This window comes from Rhea americana, unplaced genomic scaffold, assembly GCF_003343005.1.
Source record: "Rhea americana isolate MKP2758 unplaced genomic scaffold, rheAme1 scaffold_20, whole genome shotgun sequence".
Classification (NCBI taxonomy): domain Eukaryota; kingdom Metazoa; phylum Chordata; class Aves; order Rheiformes; family Rheidae; genus Rhea; species Rhea americana.
The window spans coordinates 5146281-5172675 of NW_028186150.1; the positions used below are offsets into that span (position 1 = coordinate 5146281).

Here is a 26395-nt window from a genome sequence, read left to right on the forward strand (position 1 = left end):
GGAACAAGAGCGAGCAACCCGCGGGATCCGCGCCGGCGGGACACGCGAAGGGCCAGCCCTGCCCCACGGCCGCCGGCGCCGGCAGCGAAGGCGCAAGGAGCCTTCGGCTGCTTCAGCCTGTTCATTACCTCCTCCTCCACAGTGCCTGGGTCAGTGCCGAGTAAGTGCCCATGAAACCCACGCATTTTTAAAACAGGATAAAACTATTTTAAACATAAAATCTCAGCTGGAGAGGTTGTAATTGCCACGTGCTGATGAGCTCTACAGAGACACCACCATCCTCTGCCAAGCTGGCCAGTGCAGCAGCCACTGCACGCACAGCCCCATTCCCATCACCATCTCACCCCAGAGCAAACAAAGCTCTCRGGTGAAGATTTTTCATTCTCATGCATTTGAAATAGTTTCCTCTTTCCTTCTACTGTATTGGTTTTACTTAAGGAAATTAAAAGAAATATATATTTCTGCCTTTTAGTAATACTTAGGGCAAATTAATACCCTGCAAACACCAACAGCTCCATGCGCTTTCCAAGCCCTAGCAGCTTCTGTGGTAGGACAAGAAGCTTCCAGCTGAATGGGTATTTCTCCCTTCTCTGCATGCCTCTCTGGGCTACATTTATATACTCCTGGAAAGGGGATATAAACAAACCCTCCTGTTGGAGCAGGCAGGTGGTCTCTGGGTTTTAGGGCAGGTATTCRTTTCCCAGCGAAACAATTGCTGGGCTCATTCGTATAGCTGAGGCAACTCAGAGCCTCCCCAGCAACTTTGATAAGATTTTGGCCTTCTCTGAACTGCTAAATTAAAAAAGCCAATGTGATCAGCAGCCTGAAGTACTCTGCAGAGACCTTCCCATTCTGCTGCTGAGTTTCTTCTGCTCATACCACTTTCTCCTTGGCTTTGGAGCACCAACTCTTTGGGGCAGTTTTGCTTTGCCTCATTCACACCCTCACTCTGGGAATCCATGCCTTCATGTTTCTCCTTATTCTGTTTATTATATCTCTCCCTCTTCATTGCACAGAGATGCCAAGTCAATCCAACTCAGGTCAGTAGCTGCAGAGTTATTTTCCTAGATGACTTCTACTCATAAGAGGATGTCAAATTTAAAACAATCCTCAAGATTTCCATCTGCATTAAACAGCAACTCTCATCTCCTATTTAATTTATCCCCTCTAAAATTCACACCCTCTTACAAAGATAAGGAAGGCAGGTACTTGAGCCTCTCCTACTAGGTTAGTCAGAAGGAATCAAAGTCCAGAAAGGCATGCTTATTGGTGAACTTAAAAAATCAATTGGTGAGTGTTTCACTAAGGAGTTTTCCCCTTTCGTCACTCATTAGGCAACTGCTTTAGGACTRGACATTAAGGACAATTTTAAAAGGAAGAACAGTGTTGGAAAAAAAGAAATTGAATGGACTGTTCAGCAAGTTTGAAACATGAGAAACTTCCACAGAAGACAGAACTGCAAGCAATTTAACCAATGGGGAGGAGTAATTAAGAATGTTAACTCAGCTATTGCCACAGATCCAAGCCCAGAATCATTAGATAACCTGCTTGCCCATTCATCCAGATGACTTGTCTAAAGCAATTAACYTCTTGGAGCCTTAAACTACAGAAAAAGAATCAGAAATCAAAGTATCAACAGTGGTTTCAGCAAATCCTTACAGTGACATAAGGAGCAGGGAGCTCTTATGTCTCCATAAGCTACAACTGTTKATTCAGTGGCTGAAAACTTAGAGCTTAGGGCACATTGCCTCCTTATCAACAAAGGTAAAAAGCTTCCCAGTTACTAGTTTCTTCCTCTGCCTAACTACACAGACACTTGAATCATACCCAATCATCTTTTCATGAGAAAAATCAATCTCTTGAAACTGAACAGCATGAAACTTGTTTTCACACTCAGGGCTCACTTCTGTGGCCTTCCAGTAGRCTTCCAAGGCATCTCCAAACCCCCTCCCAAAATACAGGCTCAAAATAGGCAATTTGTATTTTTCTCAGAAAACAGCACCAGTATAAATATTCTCCCTTCTAATGGAAACAAGAACTCATGCAAAGACCATACTATTTCTTTCACTACAGCATAGCAGTAAGTGTTCAAGCTCCAGTTCCTCCCAACAACCCTTTCCAAGTTACTCTCCAGAGTACTATCTCCCACCTGGGATACAATTTGTCTTGTTTCTAGAGGCATAGCAAGAGCAAGCTCCTCCCTTTGGTTGTCTCTGCTGATCAAAGATCCATTTAGCCAACCAATTTAAACAAAGTCTTTACTATTTACTACCTCATTACTTTGCTGTTTGCAAAGCTTTCAGAGAAAAAAGTTTTTTTTTAATCATGAAGTCAGACATGCTTATTCTACAACACAGGTTGTACTTGGCTCAAGAAATCAACTCGTCTAGTCCACAGCCTGTTTCTGGATCCTACTTTTCCACACAGTGGCAGAAGTCTCATTAAGATTTTACACAAGAGCCTAAATGCTTATATGAAAGATTAAGGCACTTGAAACCTCCCAAGTTCCATGAGAATCAAGTTATCCACTGCTGCAGTTTCAGTGTGGCTCACCAGAGGCAGCAGATACATTTGCAAGAGTCTCTACTTCCATTCATCCTATTTATATTGCATTTGTCTTGCTTCGACACATCTAATTACTTTACAGAAATTACATAATCTAGCACTGTTCCCTCCAAACATCAGATGGTAGACCCAAATTAGGCATTAAATTGTTCAMTAGCTGTTTTGCACTGAACTGCACTAGAAATTGGTACCAAACAAAGTAAAGCAAATGTAAATGTAGATTTGGGCAAACTAATAAAAGAACTAGAAACACGGAGACAGCACTGAAAGTAGAGTTACAAGACAGGATACTTGGAGTACCTGGAAAGAAAAAGGTTATGCAGGTAGCTCGCAGAGAGCCTACAAGTGACTGGACACAGACAGTAGGACTGTTTCATTATGCAAAACAAGCCTGACAAAATGGTTTAGGTTTAGGTAACAGACGTGACTGGGATACACACACCACTCCGCAACCTGTACGTCAGTCCTTTCAACAGTACCTTCCCCTACGCATCTGACCAAGGATGCTGGCCTCCCTTTCAGATCCAGGCCCCTACTATCAGCAAATACCTGAGAAAAATCTCATTCTGAACTATTACACTTTGGCCTCTTGCAGTTATGAGCTCTCTGGGTGGACCAGCATGAGGGTTACTGCTCCCAGTCMTTGTACACGCAGGTTTTGCTCATAGGTCTCTGCAACAACAGAGACAGTGGAACACTATCACTTCTTTGCTCTTCATATCCTTGCGAGCCTCGCACAGGCTGTATTTAAAAAAGTTTTACAGATGCAGAATAAAGTGTTCAGATACTAGGACATGTAAAAGGCCACTATAAGGTCTGTCCCACACATCCCATATGACAATTGACAGTTACAAGATTACATATTTAAAAACAGAACTGCTCTAATTAAATGACTAGTTAATAGGGAATTCATTATTTTAGTATTCTATCAGGTTTAAACTATTAGTAAGATAGTTACCTTTATTTACCACCTACCATTTAGTGTACACTGCATACTCATTCCCTCTGACTTTACTCCAGCATGTCACTTCTGACAGCAGTCAAAAGAATCCATTGATTTTGGGCACCCAGCCTGAAGAGCAGTAAAGGACTTAGCTTTATACAACACTCTGAATACACAATTGGCAGCATATCAAACTGCATACCCAGAATAAAGAAACCCCTATACAAACAGGACCCAGTTACACAATTTTATATGGTTTGCCTGAAGTTACACAAAAAAAGCTGTAACAAGCAAAAGACTACAGGAAGAGCTTTGTGATTTTTGTGATCTGTCAGCTGTCAGGCTTAACATAGCCTTARAGGATTAGAGTCTGTTGCTGACTTTTATCTACAAGGAGCCTTCCAACTTCTGCAACACCTTCCTTTATTACATAAGAAGGCTTTGATCTTAAAATATCTCTAATACATTGAAATAAACATCCTGTGAACAATAATCATTGTCACATACATGAAGGATAGCCTTGAACTGGCCTCAGTTCAGGCATCTTTTAAGTTTGCACGGCAGCTTTAGCATTCTGTTAACATCGCCTCAATATGCAAAGAACACATGAATGCTAGCATTCTGCACAGACGACTAATCTTAAATCAATCAGGACTATCGTCTTCCATTACTGCCATTTGGTTCTAAAATTTACACAGCAAACAAGGATTTATAACTCCAGAGGAAGCTAGACTTTGGCAGTGACCATGCTGAAAGATTACGTCTCACTGAAGAATAGCAAGAAGCTACTCAAGTATCAAAGAAGCTTAAGTACTGTTAAGCCAGCTCTTTATACCATTTCATTCATCAGATCTTCCCCCTATACAGTCCCACTTAAATCTGTAAGTGGGACATTCCATTAACACTATATATAAAAACATAAGGAAAAAGTGCCAAAGAAAACACACAATAACATGTACTTTCACAATCAGAAAGTTAACACACAAATGAGCACAAATGAAAGTATAAGGGTTTTAGGTTTACCCCATTTGTTTAGCCTATAAAGAAAAATTAAGTTTCATTTAGTCAGCTTATTGTCACAAGTGGAAATACCTTCTTCCCATGTCCAGGCAGTCTTTTCATCTTTAGCAAAAAGCATTAAAATTGAAAAGCAAAGTGACAAAATATGTCAAAGTATTTTTGTGTGCCCAATCCTATCATAGATAAAGAAAAGTTTGGGGAAGAATAYAGAAATAGTAAATGCTTAATAGAACTGTATTTAAGGACATTTTTGCCAACCTTTCATCACACACTTACAAATTAAAGCAACATTAYCACTGCTGCAATTAAAAAACACACCAATATTTGTATTTTCCAACATACCTTTGTTGCAGAGACTGACATTTATTGCCATAACACTAATGGTAAGGTATTTAACCCCTAGCTTACTCGATGTTCCCCTTTTGAAAAACTCTAAATTAATCACCTTCATAAAGCAACAACTTTTCCATTATAACCCCACAGCTCATTTGAGCACTTGAGAGGCTTGAGGTTTCAGTTTATCCTTAACATAAAGGTTTCACTATTTTGTCAAGAGCCCACAACACTAGTGCCTGCTGCATGACACAGTAGCAGATAAATCCACTCCTCAGTTTTTCACACAGCATTTTAACATTATAACATAAAATTGACACCTGTCCTAATCACATTCATACCATGGACCTGCTCTGCAGCAGTCTTCCTGTGCAAAGCCAGGCCTGCAGCTGTGGCAGCCCCACACCAGGCCCTGGGCACAGCTGCCCAGGTTCCCCCAGYCTGTCCCAGCAGCACAGGGATGGGCTCCCTCCTGTAATGCCAGGAGCTCACACACAAGGCAAGGAAAGCATCTTACATGCTTGGGGTTTTCATGATTTTAAATAAYGTGATAGAAAATACAAAAGAAAATGCATGCAAAGGAAGCACTGTAGCTTTTTACCCTGGTCTGAGGTGGGTAGACGGCACCCAGAGCTCTTTCTGCCCACCGAAACAGGAGAACCTAGGGCACTGTGGCCTCCTCTGTTAGGACTGGAGCAGCTATTGGGCTCAACTCCTTCAGCACTTTGATATGCTACACCAAGAAAAGCTTTAGACTCTTCGTGGCCCTCCATTATCTGTGTTGAAAGCCCAGGTTTTTGGTGAATGGCCAGAAGTGAGAACTCCTCCTCCTCCCCTCCTCTCCAGCTCTTTAATCAGAAAGATCCAGAGCAGCTGCCCCCACCCAAGGGGTCAAACTAGTTTCTCTGCTTTACCTCCACCTGCAGCCATCACACTCATTCATCTCTCTTGTAACATTAGGTTGATGTTGCTATGGAAAGTAAGAGATTGAAACAGTGTAAAGTAAATAACCTCAAAAAAAAGTTACTCCACCTCCCCCTTTAAGCTAGAAAGTCACTTTTCTCTTGTCTTTGTTTCCCAAACTTTGTCAGACCACAAGAACCCCTAGACAGGCYGCTTAAAGCTCAAAGTGATTGCTTTTTCACTCCAGATAAAATATTAGAGTTCAGAAATGGGTCAGAGTAGCACTGGCATTTGTCTGAAAAGTAGTTTAAATCCAAGTTTTCTGTCAGGGAAGTAAATTCAGCTAAAYAGGCAAATGCATAACAGGAACTATACAATGCATTTAAAATATATCATATAAGCCCCAARGACATTTAAATCAACTGAAGCACTGGTGATATGAAAAGTATTCAATAATTCAAGCACTCTGGGCCATGTGTCAGCATTAACTAGACATGAAAGTTCTTTCCTTTTTTACTTAATCACTAGAGCAGGTTTCTGGTTAAAGTTTCATCTGATGTGTCTTCTTTCTTGAAAAAGACAACATAAGTCTCAAGCTACTATTATAAAACTAGGCACCTGAGACAAGACAGTATTCTGAAAGTACAGAGAGATTGAACAGAGAATGCTTCAAGGATTATTACATGTACACAAAACAGCATCCACAGGCTTCTAATACAAATCGTGTTTTATATTTATTCTCATCATCAGTTTTAATATCAAAAGTTTTAAATACAGGAGAAAGACAGGTAAACTTAAGTTCTTCCACGTAAGTAGACAAACTGCAYGCACAACTTGTAGGTCAGTATATTTTAGAACAAATCTGCAGCAACTTGTGGGCAACGGGAAAACTAGAAGTGAAGTGAAATTGGAAATTTGATCCCTTTACTTCACTTGGCACCTCCAACTCAGATTGGCAAAGCTGCAGCTTAAATCTAATTCTCTTGAAAAGTCAGCTTCCAAAGAAATGTTCCAATGTTGTATCCAAATGGAGGTGTGAACTGTTTAGTTTGCTTAGCTTCCTTCCTTAAATGTAACACAAATTAAAATGTCATCTTGAAATCATCTGTCTTACTAGGAAACTACTCTGTAAATACTTTCACATTAAAATATCTTGAAATAGCTGTTTACACATTCCCAGTCTCTCATCTGTCCTAAGTCTGCCTTAAGGTCTAACAATTCTAATATATTTTTACAAATACCTAGAATATTAAATAACTCTCCAGATGAAGTTCACATGTGTAAAGTCAGACTCAAAACTACTAAAACAGCTAGCTGACAAGTCAATTTCATTTCTTTTTACATTCTTCCTAACCCTGTTTCTATTCCATAGAAATTACCTTGCTTCTTGCTCTTTCAGGATGCACAGCTTTAGCATCTTCCTCTTTCCCCATCTTTCATGCAAAGGAGTTAAGAGTGTACATGCATGAGATTTCAGCTCACTACCACCTAAGGTGGAGCACACTTTCCTTTGGGGCAGGGAGGAGGAGAACCTGATTAATTAATGATTATGTCATAGCAGCAATTCAACTTTTTACTCAGATTGTCTTCTGAGGAGGTTTTGCATTATGATAAACACCTTTACCAAAGTTCAACTCAAACTCTCAACTTTAAGTGTTAAAAAAAGTAACAAAGCCCCTTAAATGACTGAAACAACCCACTACATGTAATCCCTTTGGGGAAAGTGGGGAATGATTTTGTGATTAAGGACCTACCACGGGGCTCAGGAGAATTAGTTCAATTCCTGGCTCTGTAACAAGTTTCCAAGTTCCCAAGGGAAAGTAATTTAGCCTATACAATCTATCTCACATGGACACTGCAAGGGTAATGTATAAATGCTTGCGGTTCTAAACATTTTATTATCAACAGCCAGATGAATGCAGGTGGGCTACAATCATTTCCCAGGCTAGTCCGCTATTTAAAGAGGGGACTGCCATTGGACTAGCATACTTACCACCACAGAAGTCATGCTTCCATTTTAAAAAACATACTAGAGGGAGTCTTGACAAAGACCAAGTTTCCTTCTTACTCTTGGGTTTGCAGTTCCTAATGGTTTCAGGAAATGCATTCAATGAATGAAAAGTTACAAGATAAAAATAAGTTGGTAGGCCTCAGGAAAGCATCACTTGGATCTTCAGCAGAATACTATTTCCCAGGGTTTGCTGTGCAGAGAAATTTTACTTCATTAAGATCTATAGCTGTGATTGTTTCTTGGCAAAACTGCAYTTATTGACTTATTTCATATAATACATTCAATAACTCATCTGTCAACTTGAGTTTTGATAGAGCAATTCAAGTAAACTTGAAAGTCACTGTGTAACCTTCAATACTTAAGTGCTCTTCTCCATTACAGAATCCACAGTGAAAGCATTAGACAGCCTAAATCTTTGAAAAAATAGTAACAGAAGACTTACTCATATATACTAATAAGCACACATTCGTTCTTCACTATCCAAGACTTCAGGAACAAAAGCAAAAATTTGACTTCCCTAAAAAGATCAAGAAAAACTCTACCTTATACACACATAYCAGAACTATACAAAATAAAAAGCTACTTCCCATTTTTAAAAACAGATTGCAATCATTTAAGTTAGATTTCTTTCCCAAAAAATACTGAGATTATGAACGCAAGTAATATCTATAATTAATGCATTAGGGAAATTTCCTTTACATTCTTCCTATTTCTATTCTGTACAAATTACTTCATCTTGCTTCTTGCTCTTTCAGGATACACAGTTTTAGCATCTTCCTTCACATCTTCCTGTTTTCAGTTACTTAATCCGTGAAAAAAGTGCAAATGTGTGAAGCATATATTAACTCCACATACACTTAATGTTTCAGTAGAACAGCTGTTAAAAATATTTAAATCTGGTATCTGGCTTGTACACGACTATGAATTCAAGTGGTCCCTCACATAATTTGATTGCTTTTGAGTATAACTACTGCAATATTTTCTTTTTTCATTATTTTCACCTCCCTCGTAACTTGAGGTTATAAGAATCTAAATACCAAAAACAACCCCAAACATTTAATATCTAAGGCATCAAATTAAAACTATTTCTAAGCTATTAAACAAGCAAGTGACACCCAGAATTCTGTTTGAGGTTCAAGTCAGTCYTTTCACTTTCAGCTTTTTATAAGATAAATTTGTTCAGTTCTTCATGAATTTTATAAAATAAATATAAAATCCTGTCAGCCCATGGATTTCATTTAACTTTAGACAAGTTCCATCCATTCCCTGTCTGATACATACTAAAATTAAACCTGACTGGACATGTGTATTTTAACCTGAATGAAGGAAATCATATGAAGTTCAATCACTAAATTGGTGACAACTGTGTATAACAGGTTTATTTTGACTGTTCAACAGCTAATTTAAAATTATAAAGCAACACCACCAACCTTCAGGAACATTTATTTCATTTTAATAGAAAAGTCTTCTTGTATTTTCAGAAGTTCTCCCGGGACTGAGTCAGAAAGTGAGCACAGAGACACCAGCAGTTCAAGTCTGTCATGCTCTGCTGCCTTGTAAAAGCACAGCCAGCATCCTGCTAAGTGCATTCCACTATTCATCGCAGGGTCAGCAGTGTCATCTTAGTTGAGCAAAAGCTTTGGTTTAGCTCCCCATTGGTGCTGCACTGGCTTATCATGAACAGCTGCAACAAAATAAAACAAGTAGTTTAAGTCAGTTGCATTTTATGATCCTCCCCACACGTACTTATATGCAAACATCAATTCTCTCCCATCAGCAAAAAGCTAAGTGAACTCAATTTTCATCTAAATATGATTTGCTATAAACTTTTAATTGTTTCTAGTCCCCCAAAAGTAATGTTTAGTATCTCTACACTAAAATACCACAGTCCAGTATTGCTGGATGCAGTTCTATTCCTTTCAAGCACCTAATATCCTGCAGGTCTGAATAAGATTTCAATGAGGACACATTGAAAAGCCAACATACTCCTCTGGCTGTTACTGTTCTGATGGATCATGTATACCCATACAATCACTAATGGTACACATCTCATCAATTCCTATTCCTCTCCAGAGGAATGTGTTTCAGTATCAATTTCCCATAGACTTCATAGTTCTTCCTTGCATCTGACTTAAATCTTCACTACAAATTTTATCAATTATTTATTATTCTACCTACAATAGAACGGAGAAAACTTACCCCCTCTTTATAACCTTTTACATAATCAACTATAATTTTTCTTATCCATTTTTCTTGAGCCTGAAACTCTCTTGCTGTTTCTGCTGCCCTTCTGGTTTCCTATGAGCTTCAGTAACTCAAAAAGAATTGTAACCAACTTGGTAACTAAAATAAGAAAGCTTTGGGAAATGGGAAAGTTCACAATGGGTATGGAAAAAGCCTTTCTAAAATAGTCAGGTGTTCACCTCAACCCATACCAACTTCAAATAAGCACAAGGACAGTAGGTAAATCTGGTTTCAGACTAAGGACATGAAAGACCCTATAAGCTTTACATCTTTGCAGTTTCATAGTTATAGAATGGATTCATTTTTAAACAGAATAGCATACTCCCCTACTCCTATCCTTTCACAAAGCTTGCTCTGAGAAGAATATGGTTGAGCTCCAGTCTTTATTATTTGATTGCCATTAAGTATTTGCAAGTTCAGATTTTTCTATGCTCCACCTCTCTACTTCATTGTAATTCACAGGGTAGATACTCTATTTTGTTCTTTTTTAATACACTGTGGCTAGTGATCAAGTCAGTCAAAACTGACATAATGAATTAGTTTGAAATACAAACCTGATACRGGGAAGTTAATTCTCTGCTGACCTGGGGTCAGAAGATCCCCAGTGGTTTATCACCCAACAATGCAGTTTTAACCTGAGCATGGATGACCAGCCTAGAAGACCATTCCTGCTTGGTGTTGGAAGAAGTAGAAGACGTTTACCTGAGGTATGGATGGCTATGCTAGAACTTGGCCTCATATTTGCTTGATACATTGTGTCAACTTCAGTTGAAGGATCAGTTTGTTCACCAAGGCCTAGGTTAAAAGAACAAAACAAGGAAGCAGTTCTTAGGAATTCATTGTTAACGACAGTGCACAAGCAGTAACTTGCAAGAATTTCACTATCCCCTTAATGTGACAAGATTCAWGAAGTTTCCATAGAGTTACTCCTATGACCAAAATGGTGCAGATCTCCAAAGCCTATAACTTATGAGCAACTGGGATCATTTTGCTTTAAATGATATTCCATTGAATTTTAAACTCTGAATAAAAAGCATATAAGCCATTCAATGAACTCTTAAACCAAGAGTCACATTCTGCTTGAGGTTCTGCTGGATGTCACTGGAATATATTTACATGCATACAACATTAAAACTTAAACATAGTCTTAAAAGACAGTCAGCAAATATTAACTTGCAATTGTGACTTGAGAGAGCAGTTGACCATTAGGGGGCTTGGGTATATGTCTTTGTGTCCATTTCTGYGAAGAATATGTACGTTCTACTTCAGGATAAAAGCACATGCTCATTAGTGACATTTTGATCTCTACTGCCTATCATTTATTTACAAACTGTTTACTTGGAACATACCCAAGTTTGTTTGTATCAGATTTAAATCACAAAGCTGTGTTTCAGGGGAAAAGATTGCTATCTTCCATCACATCTTCCTTGGTCTTCATGTATTYGAGTTCAACTACTCCCAGTACAAGTATTTTCCCTAACTTAACAGGGAATATCTGATGTTGAGAGGCACACTGTAACTCAGAGCTCCTATCCTAGGTAGTCATCCACCAGATCAGCTGCCTTCTGTGAAATTTCAGTATGTTCCTATTGCTTACACTCAGCAAATACTTTCCCGAATGCTTTAACTACCAGAGGCAGTGCATCCTCCACAGGCATGTTAGTGTACTACAGAGGACAGATAGCTGGCTTTTATCAGGTTCATGTTTTCATCTACTTCACACATTTACAAAAAAATAGAATATAGATGTTAAATCTGTGTATAATGACTGAATGAGATTTTTAAAGCCTTCAGTTCAGTATTAATATTTACCTCCTGTAATTTGCAGAGGTTAGTTTAACATAGGCTATATGCAACTCTGAGGTATGAACTAAAAGTTATAATTTCTCCCTCCTACTCTGTCAAAACATTAAAGGTCATTCATGATTTTAGGCTAATTTTGAAATAAAGATTCTCAACTCCATAGACTTCCACAAACACTTAACTGAAATAAGAATATTTGGATAACTTTTCTTAAATTCAGAATGTTTACCTGAGTGGAAAACATGGCAGTTATTTTACATTAGGAAAGTATCTTTTTGCTATTGTGATATGACATGCAAAAAGATGTAAAATTAAGCCTAAAATAAAAAGTTCTAAAAATAAAGTCAGAAAGTCTAAGACAGATTTTGACCCATCCACACAGATGCAATGTAAATGGATTTTAAAAATATATACATACACACATATATACCCATGCTCATAGTTTCCTACTATTACTTTCTCCAACTGAGTTGTTGGTTGCACTTCATGCCATATAGGGAGAAGCAACCCAAGAGAGTGTTTAATCACTCCACATATAACAAATTAGAATTCAGTGAACTATTTAAAAGCTGTCTCATCTTAACTAGATCAAATTTTGTTACCAAGTGCAATGACCCAGTGGTTAATATTTTAATGGATTCAGAGATATTTAAAATGCAGCTTTGAACAAAGACTATTTTAAGTGACATCTCTAAATGAAACTAAGCTTACCTTTGATAGCTTCATGAAGCATGACTGCAGTGCAAGAGGAAAGTGCTATATTTGATGGCTCAAGAACACAGAAGGGATAACCACCATTTTCAACTTCTTGGAGTGCATGTACAACCCAGCTCCAACATAAGGCATATCATTTCCACCACAATGCCATGATCTTCCAACTGATGCCCTATGACTAGAGCATACTGCCTTAAAGAAAAAAAAGCTGGTTATGTACAAATAAAAATTTGTCTGTTGTGCAATAATCCCTGCCTTGTATGTGTCGGAAGTCACAAGCATTAAGTCCAGTTATGTGAGGTATGAAGATCCCAGAAAGTATTATGTTGCTTGCTAAACCTTCTACAATATATGAAAATAATAGAGATCCTTAAGCCACACCGATAATTTTTAAAGTATTCGACAAAAAACATAGTAAGAAACTATCATGGATGTYTGATCATGTTTTAGGGGTAGATTTGTGAATGGAATACACCAGTTATTGAAGTTAACATTTGATTCTATTTCCTCATCCTAGTATACTGGAAAACAATTAATAGAAAAGAATTTACTATTAACTGTTACATTGGCATTAACATAATTTTGTTAGAGTAGACAGTTTTTGAAAAATACAAAGACAGAAAGGGCAACAACAAGAGTAAGAATCCATGTGGTCTGAAGATAGATKCTAAACAATATAACCAAGTTATACTGACACCTTGATTACAGTCATCTTTCAGAATTGGAAGGTAAGGTTTCTTACTGACAGCAATATGGAGAGGCACCAACACCACAAGCTTCACCAACAAAGCACTTTCAGGATTGCTGTTAGTGAGCTACTAATAGACAGTAGAAAGTTGATGCAGAAATATTGCTTTTTTTCCCCACATTGTATTTAGCATGGTTTAACAGTTCAAAAAGGGTTTAAATTGCACATAAAAGCAACATATTTGAGATTAAAGCAAGTAAAATAGAAATGGATATATCAACTTTGTTCTTAATTGTTTTAATAGATTAGAAGTTGATTTACAATCTACTCTGATAAACACACATGATCACTACATTTCAGGYGAATTAGCCAACCCAGCCGTAACAACTGAAGTCTTTCTGTCAGGACTTCAACTCTACTACTGAATAAACATTTCATAGAGCACTAGCTCATGATACTGACAGAGAATTTCTAACTCATTTGAGGAGACCACCTACCACTATACTTCTGTGCCATTCCATGAACAAGAGACAGCTTCATGTTTTCCCAACCCTACCTGGGTATCAGACAGGCTATGCCAGATGCAGAGGTCAGGGAGGAGGAAAGTCAAATACTTTACAGATCCACAATCTAATACATAAGAATCACTGTCTCAGCACAACTTAAGATAAACTGTTGATTCTGTTATTAGAAGATATGTGAACACAAAATACAGCAGGTGTTTCCTACATGTTTCAGATACTGATACTACTTTCCTATTGTATTTAGTGCAACAAACTTGGTATGGAATACAAGGCATAAAATACTCTGGAAGGAAGAAAAAAAATGAAACTTAGAACACCAAAGAAACATTAGTGAATTAAGGAAATACCAGAGCTGGAATAAGACTTCCAGTTCTCTAAAAAGCCCTCTTACAGGATAAAAGAATTTTGTATATTGAAGTGGTAAAGATTTCCATATTCAAGTTGACCCATCTCATCTCCAGAAGACAGCTATACAATGAAAACTAACTCTTCCAGGATTAAAATAGAGATCTCAACATTTTCCTCTACTTCCTTTTCTTACCTTGTTAGAAATTTATTTCTTGAAGTTTCAGTCCTTTATTTCACTAGAAAACTATTTCCTTAGAAATGTCATAGTAATAGTTTGAAATAGAAATTTAAAAAGTAGTATGATGCAGCCCTTCAAATATTTCAGTTGAGAAATAAGGAAAAAACTCCCTTGTGATAGAAGTTTGCCCCTAGTTTAACAGAATGTTAAACTAAAATTTTTCCAATTAATTCTATTTTGCTTCAAGTACAAAGAACTACYGACTAGAGAAATATAAAAAGGACTCAAATGCACAGAATTTTATGTATAGCTAGATTCCCTGTTTGCATCTTAGCAGCAGTGAAAGGAAACTTCAAATTGGAACAGTATCTGATACACGCTAAATTGCCAAAATGATACAGGCATAAATAGTATCTGAGGCACAATTAATATCCAAATTAAGAGACCACAAAACCTAACTAAATGCTGCAAAGTAGCCTCTAAAACATGAGATTACAATCAAATTAGAATAAAATCTGAAGGATGAGGAGGCTTTCTTTCATTCTAAATTGTTAGTGACTCAGAAATTATCTAGAGGGGTCCCCCTCACAGACCTCACACAAAAAACCTGGGAGATCCCTAAGTAGTACAACTAAGAAAAGATAGATCTTAATAGAAACCTACAGCTGCTCCTTGCTGCTGGCAACAATGACACAGGTCTCTATCACATTCTTTGTTTCTGTTGGTAAAACCACAGGTGTTGCTTCTCTCTGCGATCATCCCTGGTGTGGCCATCATCTGCAACCAAGTGAAAAATCAATTAAGTAGCAGCACCAACTGCAAAACTGTATTACAACATCAGCATGTCTCCACTACTTTGTCATTCAAAAACACTGCCAAAAATATGATCAAAATAGCTTACTGAAGTTAGGGGTTTTCCTTTGAATAAATTTGTTATAGATATGCAAGGCATAAGAAAAAGGTTTAAATTCAGTTGCAGGTCTCTTAAGAGTTAATCCATTGAGAAAAYACATTCATCTATTCCACCTCACAATTCTGTCCCATTTGTCCTCAGCTTATTTCCAGTTTGATGTTGGGACTCGAATCTCATTCCAGAGAATTGTTTTTTGCTATAACCAGAAACTAGAGGCTGAACTGAAGATCAGCTGTGTTGCAGAATACCTTTCCTAAATATATTGAGAGCCTTGTTGAAAACAAGGCCACACTGAACATGCAAAATAGGAGTCAAAAAATAAACTCACTTGCCTYTCTGCAGCCTATATATACTGGCTACCAGATTTCTTACACCTCCAGAAGATACCCATAGTTCTTCCTCACAGGACATGTTCTGTAYTCCCCACATAACTCAAGAGATTTTTGCAGGCATGCACTCATTCTCTCTCAGGTGAGGATATGAATATCATACATTCATACCATTAGTGCTCAAACACAAGCCATTTGCAAGCCCCTAGTTCCTGATCACATAGATTTCAGGGCTCTGCACTGAACACAGAGGCTCCCAAAACAGAGCCTTGAGAAGCAAGCTCTGTTTGGTCACAGCCAGCTGTASTGTCTCAGCACTGGATGAGCTACTGAGTTTCACATCAGGAAAGCCCTGCTCTGCATACTTTCAGGGTTAAAACCTTGCCATATCCTTCATATGCTCATCCACCTCCATTTTTCCCCTTTCAAAAAAGCTACAATTACACTCACTTCCTCACTCTAAGTTCCTCAATTCCAACCCCAAATTTAACCAGTAGCTCAGACTAAGTTTTCCAAAAGGGTCAACAGCAGCAGACAGGAATACCTTCCAGTGCGCAATTCCACCAGATCTTGAGGATACCATTGCACTATCAGATGTTCTACAGTATTTACAGATTTAGACCTTCTAAATGCCTTTCATAGGCACAGTCTATGAAGCCCCAYCACATCCTATATCTGGCAGCAAAATGCAATGATTGATACCAATCACAGTGGTTAATTACAACTAAACTATGTTAACAAGTAGTATTGACATAATTTAATGTCATCCTCAGAGGCAAGTCAAAACTTTAAGCAGGCATGCTTTTATTGAAATTTAGATTAAATCCTTGAAACTCTGAAAAAAATTTAAAGTAAAAACCAAGGTGGTACAGTATGTCAAGAGTATACACAACTCCTAGGTCTAAGGGCTGGCAGATCCTGCCCTATTTTCTTACAGCTACCTGCTGCTAAGTCATATGCTACAATATTCCCACTGTTCATTGACTTGTCCTAGATTTCATGGGGATTGTGACTTCTTTAGAAGGTTACAGGAGATCCTTTCATAAATACTCACATCTACCTTGTGGGGAAATTAGCTATGCATTTTTGCCATTGAGTCCTGCTGAAGATTAACTTTTTTTCCTTTACATCCTGATAGTTTTTCCATCATCAGTCCCCTTTCTCTGGGCAGATTTTTTCCTACACAGCTGGTGCAAATACAGATTTCATTGGCACTGAAAACTTTTCTCCCACAGGAATCTACAGCAACACAAATTCTTAAAGTATAAGCCTTCCCTGAAGACCCAGCATAACCACCTGTGAGAAATACCTGCCTCATCTGCTGGGCAACCAATAAAGTCCTGGTGATATACAGCAATGCTGCAGAAACACAGACTAGGTCATTTTCACCCGATTCAACACTAGCCTGTAATGCAAGTTCCTCAGTAATGGGTTCTTAACATACTCACATATTCTGTAAGTTTGCTGGATTGCATCCATATATTTGGACATAACTCAGATATTCAAGTGTATTATTACACTTACCAGAYTTCCCAGGTCCACAGGACATTTGGGACATGGAGCTCTTAACCCCATAAAGGCTGTCATGGCTAGTAAGGCAATGATTCTTCTGGTCTGGCTTAAAGCTAACACCAGAAACACTCTAGGCCCTGAAGGGATATTATGAATTTCTGCATCTGTCAATTAGACAAAATTGTATGCTACCAGGAAGCACAGACAAGACAAAATTCTGGGCTCCCCAGTACAAGAGAGACATGGAGCTACTGGACAGAGTCCAGYGYAGGGCTACRAAGATGAGAGGGCTGGAGCATCTGCCCTATGAGGAACGGCTGCAAGAGCTGGGCCTCTTCAGCCTGGGGAAGAGAAGACTGAGGGCGGATCTTGTCAGTGTGTATAAGTACCTGAAGGGAGGGTGTCAAGGGGACAGGGACAAACTCTCTTCAGTTGTGCCATGCAACAGGACAAGAGGCAATGGGCAGAAATTGAAGCACAGGAAGTTCTGCCTGAACGTGAGGGGGAATTTCTTCCCTGTGAGAGTGACAGAGCACTGGCACAGGTTGCCCACAGAGGTGGTGGAGTCTCCTTCTCTGGAGATCTTCCAGGCCTGCCTGGATGCAACCCTGTCTAACATGCCCTAGGAGACCCTGCTGAGCGGGGAAGGTTGGACTAGATGATCTCCAGAGGTCCCTGCCAACCTTACTGATTCTGTGATTCTTACCTTTTGGGGAATACCGATCTCAGTAATCTTCATCCTCCCTGCTGAATACTCATACTGCTGCCCAAATATCTCTTCAAAATTAAGGAAAACAGGTTTTGAAGGCACTGTTCTCTAAATAATCAGTCAGTTCATGGAAAATATTTCATCCATGTTTATGTTGAGATTAAAATAAGTCACAATACTAATTTACAAAACACCTAAGTGTAAGTCAGRGAATGCTGCTAATCAGTTATTTTTATTACAAAGACTTTTTGTATCAGTTCAATTTTGGTGGTGAAACTGATCTAGAACACTKTTCTATATGCTTCAACTCTAGACTCAAGTTAAGAGAATAAACCTGAGAAAACTCAAAGAGGAGCTGAAAGATGCCTAACCTTGGGAGTGTACTAATAGGCACTTTCATCAGGAACGGGGGAGAGGCACAACATCTATTAAGCTACAGGAAGTGCATTACTATCTAAAATACAGTTGGGGCAAAAGCTGAGAGCAATCAGGCATTCTTCCAACCACATAAGCCTTCCTCTGGTCCAATGGACATAAGGGAGATTAATTATACCCATAGCTATTATCAGATACCTGACAGATACAGAGCTTTCCAGTGCAAGGAAGCTCAGTTCTGCTATGCCCAGCACCAGTCTCCAGATACATTGAACTCATGATAGCTCTAGAAGAGGTATTTCACAGGAATAAGGCATACTAGGATCCTCTCACTAGAAATAGATTGGACTAAAAATAAATGAGTCTCCTGAAATCTATTTTGTGCTCTTCTAGAAAAGTTTAAAAGGCACATATGTCTGGCACAATGTTTTAACGTCAGATTTTAAATAGTTTAGTCTTTRCTTAATTGCCTTTTTCAGCACTGAAGCATTTCCTTTACAAAAGCTTACAGGGCTTTGTAAGCCCTGAGGCTTATAAAAAAAATCTGAAGACTTGGCCAAGTTAGAATACTTACTGCAACTGGAAAAAACACTAGTTGCACTTCAAGAAAACTCCAACACACCTCATATAAGACATGTAGATACCCAATTAAACAGCTAAGAGGAATATATATTCAAGTAAGGTCTTTCTGCTCTCGGAATTGAAGTATCCTATTTTGAAAATTTTGCAAAGCAGAGTTTAAGGACAATGACAAAGAAGTCTCTCAAAGACTACGAAGACCAGACCAGTTCTCTGCTCAGGAAACTGATGATAAACTGAGGAGTGGATTCCTCTGCTATTGGAAAAGCTACATGGAGCAAATGTAAATAAGCAGAATCTTTCTAGACTCAAGGAACCATTTCATCATTACCAAATCACAAGTGACAATGACAACTATAATTACTGAAAACATCTGAGTTGCTGTAGACCAACTCTGCAGTAAAAAGGTACTTAAGTTAGCCCATCTATATGTTACTCTTCCTATTCAACAGAAATAATCAATTTCCTTTCACGAAATCCTCTGCAAATCTTCAGATTTTTTAGAAATTCCTTTTCTTTTACAAAAGACTGCTTTATAAGGCAATAGTCTGGTTGTGTATTTCAAAGATAAGAAAATAATTCCCCCACCATAATATACCGCACTTCATGGCTCTGGTGCCTAACAAGAAGTTACAGCATTTGAATTTATTTGAATTTAATTCCTGAAGCAACAGAAAATTTCCTGCTAATCTGAAGTTTTTAAAATATTTTTATTTGTATTAAAATGTCTAGAGACTCACTCTATTAGAAAATGGTAACACAATCCAATCCTCAAAAAGCTTACAATCCATAGCCTTGATCCTACTTAAATCCAAGCTTGATTTCAGAGATGCAGTTCTTACAATTCAAATTAATGAGACTGTTCTTGAGCTTCAAATTGTAAGTACTTGCAAGATCTTCTGTTAACATACAAGCCAAATGAGTGAAATGAAGCTTTATGCTATATCCCTATACTTCTGTTCTATGAATTGGAAACTAAGCAGTAGTAACTGATAGCTGTTTGTTCACAGATAGATTGCAACAGTCAAAAAAGCAGACAAGTATTCCATTTCATATGGTTATTCTTAGATTTAAAGTTAAAATGTGAGTAACACTTTGATCCAAGTCTTTGATCCAAGAAGAAAAATATCCAAAAGAAAAATACTTTTTAATCAAAGGCAAAAGATCAAGTTGCAAATAGAAGGCTGACCTGTTAAAACCAGGTCAAACAAATTAGTTTTATACTCAGTACAATGATATACCTGTCAAACTGTGCATTGCTTTCATTTATTCTTTTAAATAACTCACTAGTAGTTCATTAAAAACTTCATTGTTATTAGCCTGATAGTCACAGTAACCATATAGATTCTTAAAGGACCATGTAATTTAATCCTATGCCATGAACTATTACTCAGAGCTTGATCTCAGTTAGAGGCAGGGGTAAAAATTCAAGAGGATTTTTAAACTTATATTTAGAAGTACAACTTGCGAAAAACAAAAAATTAGAAAATAATCATTTTCAGGGAATTGCTTGTGCAGYGGTCTCTATATAACTAGATTCAGTTTCTAATGGAGAGCTTCCTTCCCTACCACTAGTAGAGGAAAAAGTCATTTAAGGAAATAGGCAACTACAATTACAAAATCCTCAAAAACTACAGGATGACTCCAGAACAAATACAATCTGCACCCATACACTATGAGGGAAAAAAAATGTAGTCAACATTTTTAAAAAAAATCAAGTGCTTAGAAATAAATCTGTAAGCCATAACAGTTGTGAAAGCTCCATCAAGACAAGCTAAAAAACATCCATTCTTCCCAGACTTCAGATAACCTCAGTAACCAGGTTACCTTTAACAGAGAACCTTGGAATTCAGTATCTAAACAGCAGAGCTTCAAGGGACAAGACTTTCCTAATGCATTTTTGTATCAAAACATTCATTACACATGATTCAAGACTGAACAAGAATTCTATCATAGCAGTACAAAAAATAAGAACAAAAACTTGCTGTCTTTCTATAAACTGTTTCATACGCCACAATAACACTTCCATCCTAAGTACCTCAGAGTACATGCAAACCTCACTGTGTCATTTCCAGAAAGAGACCAGAATCTTACTGAGATATGAGATATTAAAAAGTTTTAATATCTCAAGCCAGAAGTTATCACCACATTCTATGTGGCAGAACATCTCAAACCACAATTCCACAAAGAAACTCAATATTCTATTGCATTAAAACACAAATTATTGTAGAAATATATAACTATGTATAACAGAGATGGTCCTGTGAATCTGTTCAGATGTTTAGCAGCTTCAATAGAAAATTCTGTTATTTGATAAAGCTGGTCTTCCAAGATAAACCTTAAAAAGTTTTCTATTGGGTTAATAAAAAAATCATTCTGATCAGAATAACTTTAATGACCAAAAATAAGTAGTCTTGAATATGGATGTCCTTACCAAAAAATACTGTATTTCTCTGGATAAACAACACTTCAGTAAAAGATGAGATGAAATGAAGAAAAGGACAGTTTCTTGTTAAGATTTTAGGCTTCCAAAATCTTCGTAGAAATGAACAAGATATATAATCATTACTCTATGATTAAATGAAAGTTAGAATGATCTTCAAACCTGGAATGTAGTTACTACAATAAAAAACCCTGATTTATAAAAATGCAGTATTAATGAGTTTAAAAAAGACTAAATTTGTAATAGCTTTAAGTGTTAACCCAGAATCTCTGAAGTAACATGCTGCCTCAAGAGAGAGGGATTGTGTAGAGGAAAATGAACAGAAGGCTGGAAATGCAAAGAAATAAAGAAGCAAGTGACCCTTCCAAATCATCTCTGATAGCAGATGCTGCTAACAGATGTTCTCACATTATGCTCAAAGTACAGCTGTGAGAACCAGAAATAAACACCAAAGACGCTAAGCCCCAAAATACATTTCCCTTGTACCTCAAAAATGTACTTGAGATATCATTCTAGGCTGACAAAGTATGTTTCTTCCAATAAATTCTACATTATAAAGCAATCCAAATGTACTCTAAGCATTTTTGCTTAGGCCATTAATTTTAAGGCTTCTTAAGTGTTGTCAGAAAAACAGTATCAGGGATTATTAACAGATGGACTTGTCCTAAGAAAGAATTTATTCAAGTCATAATGATAGCATGATGACAGTTACTTTGTCTTGTCTCATTTACCTTAACTAGTTTCCAGTTAACGGTATGGTGCAGAGCAAAGTAAAAACTACTTAAAAAAAAAAGATAAAAGCATCCCGAACAGCACAAGATCTACRTTACAATCAATAAAGGAATTACAATCAAGTTAAGAGCAATGAGAGTTGACCTGTGCAATTTATAATTCAAGCTCTACATGCCAGGAATTACCAAAGCTTAGATARAAACAGTTTTCAAATATTTGTATCTGTTCAGAAATACTAAAGAGATACTGGAAAACCTAATAGCTAAAGCAGGATAAGGGATCAGCAGAATATTTGCATATTAACAAGTTTTGAAGCACAGTCTAGTGCAAAGTACAACTTTCTGATGCACTGTCCTCTTTTTCAAAATATCACCTAACTTGAGTCTCACGAAATTAAGATTCTATCATCCGCAAGAGTAAAAAAAGCACATTTATGTCAACCTAACCTTCACCCAGACTCTAGCATTCTGCTTTAGTGATATATGCTAGTGCTGATACCTCCTATAGTCTTTACCAATAGTAAGAAAATCAGCATTGAGGTTCTCAGCCTTTCAAAGCAGCTGACAATTCTGAATACAAGTGGAAGTGATTCTGTTTGGTTTTACATTGCTACTAGGCAAATAATGAACTGGGTTCATAAAGGCAAAGAAAATATTATGCAAACCAATAAATTTYAGTAACTTTAAAGTTTTAAATTGCAATGTATTGATGGCTGGGACCCCATGCTGTAGAAGGCTTCCTGAATAAATCATCGCAAGCTCTTAAGCTGGAATAACTCTATCATGAATTTTTATCTTCCTGGTAGTCTACACAGGAAGACTTTCAAAATGACACGTTTTTCATGATAGAACTTAAACAATGAGAGCAAGTGACTACAAATCATATTGTCATAACTAACATGCACGGGAAAAAAAATATAAAAAATTGTAACCTTGAAACATTTTAATGTAGTTTACCTTTTGTTGACAACAGCTTTTGAACTTGACACTTGGTAAGCTTGACCCATGATGGCATTTTCATTTCTAGGTAAACAAATCAACATTGATTTTTTTCATTCTGAGAAAATACTCTTAAAACACTTCTAGAACACTAAAACTCAAGAGTTAGGTCCTTGAAAATGGGCTTTCTAAAATGGGTTCGATACAACCTACACACTAAGTTCCTTTAGCCATGCAACAGAAAAACACTAAAGACCATTCTTAAATTCTATAAATCTTGGATTCTTACCTCTGCAGCAAGAGTTAAGATGGAATCCACAGCCCAAACACTTATCCTGGAGATAAGCACTCAAATTACTCTTTTCAAAAATAAAGCAATCACCCTTTCAGGACCCTGTATTTCTAGTGCTTGTTGCAAAGCCAGTAAAAATTTTCTAAATCTTAGGCTATCTCATCAATTTCTAAACTGCTCGGCAACAAAATATTATCAACAGCTGCCACAAAACTCAAGTTGAAATGGTCACATCTGTAGCAAGTAATGAACCTTGACCAGGAGAGGGCAGGGGTACAAAGAGCATATTTTAATACTTGAGCATCCTGACTCACTAGTTTTTAAAAGCACCTCAAAACAAAATCAAGATCTGCTATATGAATGCACATCAGCTTGCACATACTAACACGGAGGCTGCCAGAATAACTTGAAATTATTAAAGATTTAATAGCAGAGATAAAACAGAAAATCTTCCCCCACGTGCACACACATGCATATTTAGTTACTACCAACTAAGACGTAATCCTTTTCTCAAGGAGCTTGTTTTGGACTTCTCCTTTCAAGTGTTCTTTCAGAAGGTCTTAGCATATAGATAAAACTCCAGTATTTCTCTTGCTTCCTTCTCATGTCTCTCCTGTCAGGTGGCTTAGTAAAGCTGTCTAGATTTCTACAGATGCAACAATGAATCTTCATTTTCTGAACTAGCAGAAGCTATACAAAACTAAGTAACTTCACATAACACTGCACATGTAACAAAACTAACATGGAAAATTAAGCTGAATCAGTGACCAGGAATGACAAATTTGCCATGAGAACCAAACCTACACTTCTCTACTTGCAGCAATGACATCTAGTCAGAGACTACTAGAAAGAGAACACTCTTCCCTTTCTGACACTGTTCCATATTGTAGTAAAGACTTAAAGATTGATACGGGCAAATAGACTAACTTGTCAAGTTCCAGAACTTGAGCAATCTTCTCTGCATTGCTTTCACTGCTCCAAGTACTGCTTATGTTCCTTCCTAGAAGGAATCACTGTATGAAATTCATAAGCAGTCTTAAAAGTGGAACAAAAGGAAACTCCTCTGTAAAAGCAGTACTGCACCTACAGCACATACATTACTTAAAATAAGCAGAGTCAATCATAATTACAGCCTGAGTGAATGCAGTCTTCAGCTTTTATACTGTTACAATAGACTGTTGATGTTTTCCACAGATTCTAGAGGAAGAGTCTAATACAATTAATTCAATAGCAGATAATTCATTCTTTTTAATAAAATAATTCTCCAGTGGAATTTTTACCATATTCCATCTGCCCTTTATTTCAGAATGCCTCCAATAACTTCAGAAGAACTGCATTACAGATAAAGCAGCTGATCCTACTGCTCACCTATTCATATAAAAGTTTTTACAAGCAGAATAGATGGGAGTTGCATAATGCCAGTTATCACTACAGAGTACACCAGAGAAGCATTTGCATGCACAAGGATGGTATACATTATTCTTTCTTCTCATGCASTTAATACCAGTTGCCATTAGGCATTCAGGAAGAAGAAAAGCAAGGCTATAGATTTCACACCTTCCACAGGGAACAAGAACTCAGTTCATCTGTAGCACAAACCCTGTGCAAACTGACTACAAAAACAGCCTATGTGCTACAGTCAACCTCATCAACCATCAGCCACAACCAGCTCTCTCCCTGAACTAACCACTCAAAACCCTTATCCTATTAGCACCTCCATGGCACTGAGGCCAGCTCAGCTGTCAAGGGTGGGGACATAAGCACCAGCCTGTTCTCTCCCCCACCAAAGGGTCCCACTCTGTCCCCCTACCTCCCTCAGCCAGGCACCAGGGCTGCCCTCCTTCCCCCACTGCACATCTTGTGAGAGCAAAACCACATATTCCTTGCATCAGGTTTCAATAAAGTGGTTTCTAAACTTTCAAATAAAGCTTAGAATGATGAACAAAAAAAAAAACACAGAAACCTACAAAAGTTAAACAGGTATCACACAAGCATAATAAGCTTACTTAACTCAGCTTGCTTGTATGAAACTAAGCAAATTTTATTCAAGTCCATTTTCCAGGCAAAAGAAATACTGTGCCTAGATTTCAGTAAAACATCTGGTATCTGTTGCTCGATAGAAGTCATCAGTTAACAATGACCAGGCTCAGTGCAGCACAGTAAAGGTAGATGTGGTGAGCAGAGAGCAACAGGGGAGTGGCACAGAGACCCTGGGAGCAGTGGAAGGAGCATCCAGAGGGCTCCCCCAGGGGAGGGAACTGCCACCCTTCCACATGCTCTGTACTCATCTAAAAACACCTTGAATATCAATCTAGCATCCAATACTGGTGAGCTAAAGACAGACATAGTGAAGTACAGATTTTTTTTTTTTTTGGCCCAGCACATCTCACAGATGAAATTACTTTGTAATTGAGAAAAATTTTTGTTTCTAGGAAAGTAACACAGTTGTGACATTTGTATCTTAGTTCACATAGGAGATGCTTAGGGTTCATGACTGGTGACCTCTATATTTTAAAAGGGGCACTTATACAAAAAAGTTTCTCTCCTCCCCTCTCCCAACCCTTTTAACGTTGTTTTCAGTCACTTGCTCTTGTGGATATAAACATCCTTTAGAAATCAAACCCTGCCAAAGAGCAACTGAGATAAGTCAGGTTGATATCAGACACCCTACACAACGYGGTGGAGAACACACCTTAGTATTTCTGTTATTTTGTCACTGACACCCCCCCACACACACACACGTTCTTCAAAGTTAGTAATATGATTTTCTGCCAGCAGGTGGAGACAAAAATTATCTCTCTGGARAGAAAACTTAGCAGCTTTCGGCAAAACATCCTTAGTTAAGGGTAACAAAAGACACCAATGAAATTATTATGTTTTAGGTACCTGCACGAGCCAGCGCTCTTTACAGTGCCTAGCGAACACGCGTCGAGGCCCTGCTGCGCACCGCGCGTTACCGACACCTCGCCATTTCGCCGTTTCTCAGAAGCCCTGCTGCCCTGAGGGCCGAAGCCAACCGCGGTGCCCAACGGCGGGCCCAAGCTCCGCGCGGCAGCGCACGGGAGCCGGCGGGCACCGCGGCCGCCGCTCCAGCGCGCCTCGCTCTGCCGGAGCCTCCGGGGAGGAGCGCCCCGGCGACCCCCTCCCCCAGGGCACCCGCTGCCCCCGCAAACCGAGACACGACACGACACGACACGACACGACCCGGCCCGGCCCGGCCCTGCTCCGGGAGCCGCGCTCTCGTACCGCAGCCTCCTTCTAATGGCGGGCCACTCGCCCCGCGCCACGCCCCTTCCCCA

At 38.3% G+C, this 26395-nt stretch overlaps 1 long non-coding RNA gene across 10 annotated transcripts in view; it reads right to left on the bottom strand.

The window, feature by feature from the left end:
• Nucleotides 1-26374, bottom strand: part of LOC146596523 (uncharacterized) — a 38828-nt gene extending 12454 nt beyond the window's left edge. The window contains exons 1-8 of one of the 10 annotated variants that reach the window (XR_014895724.1): nucleotides 25983-26336; nucleotides 22823-22888; nucleotides 14938-15051; nucleotides 12534-12728; nucleotides 10722-10814; nucleotides 8218-9459; nucleotides 7758-7965; nucleotides 3541-3637 (exon numbers count right to left, since the gene is read on the bottom strand). This is a non-coding gene — a long non-coding RNA (uncharacterized LOC146596523). The other 9 variants (XR_014895723.1, XR_014895722.1, XR_014895720.1 and 6 more) reach the window with 9 other exon arrangements.
• Between the last annotated feature and the right edge of the window lie 21 nt (nucleotides 26375-26395).